The sequence below is a fragment of the Netta rufina genome (genome assembly GCF_964035555.1).
Source record: "Netta rufina genome assembly, chromosome: 4".
Lineage (NCBI taxonomy): Eukaryota > Metazoa > Chordata > Aves > Anseriformes > Anatidae > Netta > Netta rufina.
This window is the reverse complement of record NC_140127.1, coordinates 76,702,938-76,711,723: the sequence shown is the minus strand read 5'-3', so window position 1 is coordinate 76,711,723 and position 8,786 is coordinate 76,702,938.

Below are 8,786 nucleotides of genomic sequence, written 5' to 3'. Positions count from 1 at the left end.
AGCCGATGGGGGTACACAGCTGGGGGCACGGGGTGTGCACATTGGGGGATGCACGCTCAGAAGGCATGGATGTGATGGGACACACACGATAGGGGACACCATGGGACACAAGGGCCATGCTGCGGGGCAGGGGACCTTTGGGACACCCCCTGGGTCCATCAGCCTGGTACAGAGCCCAAGGGGGTCCGGGCAGCCCCCTCCCACTGCCATAAGCAGGGCAGCATCCTGCAGGCACCGCGCGCTCCTCTGGGCTCTGCCAGCCCCGGTGCTGCAGCTCCTGTGAGGTCACAGAGGCCACGTGCAGCTGGGGACAGGGGGACAGCAACGGTGTCCTGCAGGGACAGCAGCTGGGACATCCAGCTTCCCCCCGACCCCAAAAAGCCTCCCTGGAGGTGTTAATGGCAGCTACACGACCCCCCCTCACCCAACTTGACCACAGGGGTGGGACGGGGTCCTTGCCATGAGTGGAGATGGGCTGGGACGTGGGGACAGGGCTGGGACATGGGGACAGGGCTGGGACATGGGGACAGGGCTGGGACATGGGGACAGGGCTGGGACATGGGGACAGGGCCAGCCCCCCAGGCACAGGCAGGCAGAGCCACCTCTGTCCCTGCACGCACCCAACCCTGGGCTGCACGAGCCCCAGAGCACCAGCCAGGTGCTGCCCCCTCCTTGGGCATGGGACGGCCCAAAAGAGCCGGGCACCACGAGCCCCGTGGGGCAGACCCAAAATGGAACCAAAGGGGACTGGTGGCCAGGGCATGGGGACACCCTGGTGCTGCCTGTGGCCACACACACCCCCTGGCATGGACACGCTGGGACACGGAGACCCTCTGGGACACGGACCCCTGGGACATGCTCCCCCTGGACACGCTCCCCCTGGACACTCTCCCCCTCGCCCAGGGCCACCCCGGGACATCCCCCCAGACCCCTGGGACATGGACACCCTGGGATACGGAGACCCCCTGGACACACTCCCCCTGGACCTGGACCCCCTGGACATGCTCCCCCTGGACCCGGACCCCCTGGACATGCTCCCCCTGGACACGCTCCCCCTGGACACGCTCCCCCTGGACATGTTCCCCCTGGACAGGCTCCCCCTGGACCCAGACCCCCTGGCCACGCTCCCCCCTCGCCCAAGGCCACCCCGGGACATCCCCCCCGAACCCGTCCCCCCCCGGGCCACACGGCGCCACTGGACACAGACAGCACACGGGGCCTGGTGCCACGTCTCGGCTTTATTGGCAGGTGTTTGGGGCACAGCAGCAGGGCCGTGTGGCGCGGTGGTGCGGCGCTGCGCGGGCGGTGGCGGCCGGGGCTCCCATCAGCGGCGGGGACGGCTCAGTAGCGGCGGCTGCGTCTCCCGCGGCGGCGGCGGCGGCGGCTCCTCCCGTAGCGGCGACGCCGGCTCCTCCCGTAGCGGCGGCGACGGGGGCTCCCGTAGCGGCGCTGGCTGCGGCGGCGGCGACGCCGGCTCCTGCTGCGGGTCCTGCTGCGCCGGTAGCTGGCCATGCTGGGCTGGGGGCGCGGGCGCGGGACGCTGGCCCTGCTGTGCCGGTGGCTCGCGCTCTGTGCCCCCGCGCCCCTTTTATAGGGGCCCGCGGGCGAGGCCCTTTGTGACGGGGCGCGCGTGCCACTGAGCGGGGACCCCCGGCGGGGCTGGGGCGGGGTGGGGGCGCAGAGAGAGGCACGGAATCCCAGACCCCCAAAATTCCAGGGTCCCAGAGCCGTCCCGGCTGGAGGAGCCCTCCAAGGTCGCCCAGCCCGACCTCTGACCCAGCACCACCCAGCCCTGCACTGACCCACATCACCGAGCTCTGCATCCAAATGGCTCTTAAATACCTCCAGGGGTGGTGACTCCACCACTTCCCCGGGCAGCCCATCCCAATGCCCAACAACCCTTTTGGTAAAGAAGTTCTTCCTAATATCCAACCTAAAACACCCTTGGGCTCGCCTGCGCCCCAGCTCCTGCTGCCAGGCACTGAGCTCCACCAGGCGCCCGCCTCTCCCCATTGTGGTGCTGGTGGTGCCCTGTGTGCTGTCTGCTTGTGGCTGTGCTCCTGGGGCTGCTCCTTAGTACGTGATGGTATCAGGACGATGCCCAGCCCTGCAGCAGTGAGGATGCACCCAGCAAGGGGAAGGAGAAGGGCCACAGCATGAGGCCTGTCCATGTGTCACCCCCATGTGATGGCCAGGCACATCACTGTCCCCGTGTCTGCTGGGAGTGGTGACCCACTGCTGACCCATGGCCAGCCCCATTGGGCTCTGGCCACCTCCCTGCTCGGTGGCTGGCACGTGGTGGCAGGGCTGCCCCCAGGCACAGTGCAGCCCAGTGTCCCTCTTTAGTGCCCCCAGACCCGCCAGGGGATGTCTGGGTGTCCTGGTTTCATCTAGGACAGAGTTAATTTCCCTCCTAGTAGCTGGTAGGGTGCTGTGTTTGGGATTTAGGATGAGAATAATGTTGATATCATGCTGATGTTTTAATTGTTGCAGAGCAGTGCTTACACCAAGCCAAGGACATCTCAGCTTCTTGCTCTGTCCTGCCAGCGGGCAGGCTGGGGGTGCAGTAAGAGCTGGGAGGGGACAGACCCAGGACAGCTGACCCAAACTGGCCAAAGTTTGACTATTATCCTCTTCTGTACCATATGGGTCATGCTGAACAATTATATGGGGGGGCTGGCTGGGATGGGGGGTGCAACTGTTGGGGATAGGCTGGGCATCGGTCAGCAGGTGGGGAGCAATTGCACTGTGCATCACTTGTTTGTACACATCACAGTAGTACTATTGTCATTATAATTATTTCCCTGTGTTAATAAACTGTCTCTATCTCAACTCACAGTCTTCATTTTCCCGTTTTTCTCCCCAGTCCCAGAGAGGGCAGGGGGAGGGTGAGTGAATGGCTGCGTGGTGCTGAGCTGCCGGCCGGGTTAAAGCACAGCTCGGGGTGGTCCTCAGGCACAAGGGAGCATGGGGACCCCACACAGGACCCCACACACTTGGGAGCAAGCTCCCTGCTGAGCCCCCAGCTTGGCAGCATCCCTGTTGGGCCAGGGGAGGTCTGCGCCTGCAGCCTGCATCCCCCTGGCTGGGGGGGCAGGGGACCCAACCTGGGGGCTGTGCAGGGCTGGCATGTCCCCGTGTTCGGACACTGTCCCCACGACCCCTCTGTGTCTGCATGTCCCTGGTAAAACACACGGACTGGGATGAGCAAACATCCCCACAGCTGCTCCCTGACACTGGGAGCTGGGGAGGGGGCTGCGGGGCCCTTCAGAAGACCCCAGCTGGGTGGGAAAGGGGGTCCCCAGCCACCTGGGGGGCACAGAGCTTGGCTGCAGAGCGGGCTGGGGCCCTGGGAGAACCCCGGCCCCGCTGACATCGCGGTGACAGCACAATGTCCCCATGGCTACGCAGCATCACGCCTGGGCTCCGTGGGTGCCAGCGGCCGCGGCAGGAGGAGGCAGCACCGCACCCCCCGGACCACCATGTGCCGCTGGGCCCCCCGGCCGCACGCCCCAGCAAGGCGGCGCAGGAGGAGCCGCCGGACCAGCAGCCGGCGCAGGCGGCGCCGTGGGAAGAGGCAGCGGAGAGGTGGCGGTGTCCCTGCACCCCTGGGGGACCCCGAGGGGACCCGGAGGGGACCCCGAACTCCCCAGCCCCCAGGAGTGGTAGTGGGCACGGCACTCAGTCTCGCTTCTCTCCTGCAGGTTTCCAAGCCAAGACGGTGTATTACTACCGCAGGAGCAGGGCCTGGTGAGCGCTCGCCGTGCCTGCACGCCTGGAGCACCCGTGGGCGCTGCCACCCGCCCCAGCCGTGCTCCCCGAAAGCTGCTGGGGATCATCTGCCATTAAATGCTGCGTGTCATCCTGCACAGCCTCCTCTGTCCTTCCTGCTGCCGCCGGCCCCAATGCGCTCGCCCCTGGTTCCTCCCAGACCCCATCTGCCCGGGGTCACCTCCCTCGCAGCCCTGTCCAGCCCCCAGCTCCCAGCCCCAGCGCCAGGGGGGCTCACTGTGAGCACCGTGGGTGGGTTTGGGGGTGGCCCACTGGGAGCCAGGGATGCCCACAGGTTGCACACAGGGGCTGGCATCCTGGGGACAGGGGGCTCTGGGCTGGGTCCTGCTGGTGCCCCCACTGCATCGGGGTGACATGGAGATGGGGGACACAGGACACAGACACCCAGCACGCACACTGCTCCGTGCCACACAGGGGCTGCTCCTGGCCCCGCTCCGACCCAAGCAGCTCCTGCACACACCGGGAGTGGGACAGGGACAGTGTGGGGACAGGGATTCGACAGCTGGGGTCGATGACAGTGCCGTGACAGCGGGGCGATGTGGAGCGCCCCACTGCAGCCATGCACAAAGCACTAAGAGGAGTGCAAGGCTCGGCACCATCCTGGTGGCACTGAATGGCTGCGGGGTCCTGCAGGACCCGGGGCTGTCCCTGAGGGGACAGGCAGCCTGCCTGGGACCCCTGCCCAGCAAAGGGGGAGCTGGGCACGGCCACAGGCAAGGCGGGCTCACTGCTGCTGGGGTCATCACAGGCACAGGAGCCTCCAGCAGGGCACGGTCCTGAGCCGTGCCCTGGGCTGTGACTGTGCCACGTGTGGGGCTGCGCACGGGGGCCCTGTGCCACGCACCCCATGCAGTGCGCCCTGTGCCGAGGCCCTGTGGCACCTCTGTGAGAGGGACACAAACCTGTGGGGCACCTCCCTGCAAAGCCTGAGGGAAAGGCAATGGGGTGAGACTCCCCAAATGGGGGTGGACCCCTGCCCTGCTGAGCAGAGGGAGGGGAAATGGGAGATGGGGAATGGAAGCAGGTCCCTGCTCGGCATCGCAGACGACCCTTGTCCCTACCAGCCCTGCCTCCCCAGATGCCCACACACAACAGTTTTGAGGCCCTGGAGTTTGAGAGCCTGCTGGGTGAGGACGAGGTGGAAAGTCCACCCAGGAGGATGCCTGGGGCGAGGAAGTCGACTCCACACCTCAGGACTGCCTGCACCAAGAAAGACAGAAGGGTAATCGTTGTAGAGGGTCCTATTTGTTGGCCTGACCCTACCCGTAGGGAAGTCTGCTGCCTCCCTGGGGCCAGGGTCAGGGACATTGCCAGGATGCTTCCCAGCCTGGTTCGCCCCTCTGACTATTATCCTCTTTTAATGGTCCAGGCGGGCAGTGATGACACTGAAGAAAGAAGCCTGAAGGCTATCAAATGGGACTTTAGGGGACTGGGACGGTTAGTGGATGGAGCAGGAGTGCCGGTGGTGTTTTCGTCCATCCCTACGGTGGCAGGGAGAGGTACAGAGAGGACACGGAAAGCCCACCTGATAAACACCTGGCTCAGAGGCTGGTGCCAACACAGAAATTTTGTGGTTTTTTTTTTTTTTGACCACAGGGCGCTTTACGTGGCACCCAGCCCACTAACTGCAGATGGATCCCACCTGTCTCAAAGGGGAAAACGAATCCTGGGCCAGGAGCTGGCAGGGCTCAGTGAGAGGGCTTTAAACTAGGCAGGAAAGGGGACGGGGACAGGGATGGGGAGGGAATAAGGCTCGTTAGAGGTGTGCCAGCGGGAACAGTGTGAGGGCTGGGGGATAAGGTAATGGCCCAGCTGAAGTGCATCTCCACCAATGCACGCAGCGTGGGTAACAAACAGGAGGAGCTGGAAGCCATCGTGCAGCAGGCAGGCTACGACTTGGTTGGCATCACGGAGACGTGGTGGGACCAGTCTCGTGACTGGAGTGCTGCAATGCCTGGCTATAAGCTCTTCAGAAGGGACAGGCAGCACAGAAGGGGTGGTGGGGTGGCTCTCTATTCTATTGTTCTCGTGGGGGACTTCAACTTCCCTGACATATCCTGGACATGCAATGCAGCTCAGAGGAAGCAGTCTAGGAGGTTTCTGGTAGACAGCTTCCTGACGCTGTGAGCCTACCAGGGGAGGTGCCCCACTGGACCTTCTCTTCACAAACAGAGAAGGACTGGTGGAGGATGTGATCGTCGGGAGCTGTCTTGGGCAGAGTGACCACGCAATGGTGGAGTTCTCTATTCTTGGCGAGGCCAGGAAGGGGACCAGTAAAACCGCTGTATTGGACTTTCGAAGGGCTGACTTTGAGCTGCTCAGGACACTGGTTGGTGGAGTCCCTTGGGAGGCGGTTCTGAAGGGCAGAGGGGTCCAGGAAGGCTGGGCGCTCTTCAAGAGGGAAATCTTAGTGGCGCAGGAACGGTCTGTCCCCACGTGCCCAAAGGCGAGCTGGCGGGGAAGAAGACCGGCCTGGCTCAACAGAGAATTGTGGCTTGAGCTTAGGAGGAAAAAGAGGGTTTATAAGCTTTGGAAAAGAGGACAGGCCACTAGGGAGGACTTTAAGGATGTTGTAAGGCTGTGTAGGGACAAAATTAGGAAGGCCAAAGCTCATCTGGAGCTCAATCTGGCTACTGCCATTAAAGATAACAAAAAACGTTTCTATAAATACATCAACACAAAAAGGAGGACTAAGGAGAATCTCCATCCTTTACTGGATGCGGGGGGAAACTTAGTTACAAGAGATGAGGAAAAGGCGGAGGTGCTCAATGCCTTCTTTGCCTCAGTCTTTAGCGGCAATACCGGTTGTTCTCTGGATACTCAGTACCCTGAGCTGGTGGAAGGGGATGGGGAGCAGGATGTGGCCCTCATTATCCATGAAGAACTGGTTGGTGACCTGCTACGGCACTTAGATGTGCACAAGTCGATGGGGCCGGATGGGATCCACCCAAGGGTACTGAGAGAACTGGCAGAGGAGCTGGCCAAGCCACTGTCCATCATTTATCAGCAGTCCTGGCTATCAGGGGAGGTCCCAGTTGACTGGCGGCTAGCAAATGTGACGCCCATCTACAAGAAGGGCCGGAGGACAGACCCGGGAAACTACAGGCCTGTCAGTTTGACCTCAGTACCAGGGAAGCTCAAGGAGCAGATGGGAGGTTTAGGCTGGATATTAGGAATGAATTCTTTACTGAGAGGGTTGTGAGGCATTGGGATGGGCTGCCCGGGGAAGTGGTGGAATCACCATCCCTGGAGGTCTTTAAAATGCATTTAGATGTTGAACTTAGTGATATGGTTTAGTGGAGGACTGGGTAGTGTTGGGTCAGAGGTTGGACTCGGTGATCTTGGAGGGCTCTTCCCACCTAGATGCTTCTGTGACTGTGTCTCTGTGTCTCTCTGCAGCAGGACCGCAGCAGCCCGTGTGGCCACAGCTGGGGCTAGCCAGCACCCCCGGGGCTGGGACCACGCTGCCAGGGCGAAGCATCCCCAGCACAGCACGTGGGCACTGGGGTGCTGCAAGCACCTCGTTGCCATTTCAGCATCAAATCCTGGTGGGAAAGGCGGGCGCCTGGTGGGGCTCGGTGCCTGGCAGCAGGAGCTGGGGCGCAGGAGAGCCCAGGCCCCCGCCTGCTCCAACCCCAAGTGTTTGGCATTGGGATGGGCTGCCCGGGGAAGTGGTGGAGTGACCATCCTTGGAGGTCTTTAAAAGCCGTTTGGATGCAGAGCTCGGTGATGTGGGTCAGTGCAGGGCTGGGTGGTGCTGGGTCAGAGGTCGGGCTGGGCGACCTTGGAGGGCTCCTCCAGCCGGGACGGCTCTGGGACCCTGGAATTTTGGGGGTCTGGGATTCCGTGCCTCTCTCTGCGCCCCCACCCCGCCCCAGCCCCGCCGGGGGTCCCCGCTCAGTGGCACGCGCGCCCCGTCACAAAGGGCCTCGCCCGCGGGCCCCTATAAAAGGGGCGCGGGGGCACAGAGCGCGAGCCACCGGCACAGCAGGGCCAGCGTCCCGCGCCCGCGCCCCCAGCCCAGCATGGCCAGCTACCGGCGCAGCAGGACCCGCAGCAGGAGCCGGCGTCGCCGCCGCCGCAGCCAGCGCCGCTACGGGAGCCCCCGTCGCCGCCGCTACGGGAGGAGCCGGCGTCGCCGCTACGGGAGGAGCCGCCGCCGCCGCCGCCGCGGGAGACGCAGCCGCCGCTACTGAGCCGTCCCCGCCGCTGATGGGAGCCCCGGCCGCCACCGCCCGCGCAGCGCCGCACCACCGCGCCACACGGCCCTGCTGCTGTGCCCCAAACACCTGCCAATAAAGCCGAGACGTGGCACCAGGCCCCGTGTGCTGTCTGTGTCCAGTGGCGCCGTGTGGCCCGGGGGGGGACGGGTTCGGGGGGGATGTCCCGGGGTGGCCTTGGGCGAGGGGGAGCGTGGCCAGGGGGTCCGGGTGCAGGGGGAGCCTGTCCAGGGGGTCCATGCCCACGGTGTCCATGTCCCAGGGGTCCATGTCCCAGAGGGGCTCTGTGTCCTGGGGTGACCGTGCCAGGGTGTCTGCATGGCCACAGCCAGCACCGGGGTGTCCCCATGCCCTGGCCACCAGTCCCCTGCGGTTCCATTTTGGGTCTGCCCCACGGGGCTCGTGGTGCCCGGCTCTTTTGGGCCGTCCCATGCCCAAGGAGGGGGCAGCACCTGGCGGGTGCTCGGGGCTTGTGCAGCCCAGGGCTGGGTGCGTGCAGGGACAGAGGTGGCTCTGCCTGCCTGTGCCGGGGGGATCTGGCCCTGTCCCCATGTCCCAGCCCTGTCCCCATGTCCCAGCCCTGTCCCCATGTCCCAGCCCTCTCCCCATGCCCCAGCCCATCTCTGCTCGTGGCAAGGACCCCGTCCCACCCCTGTGGTCACGTTGGGTGAGGGGGGGTCGTGTAGCTGCCATTAACACCTCCAGGGAGGCTTTTTGGGGTCAGGGGGAAGCTGGATGTCCCAGCTGCGGTCCCTGCAGGACACCGTTGCTGTC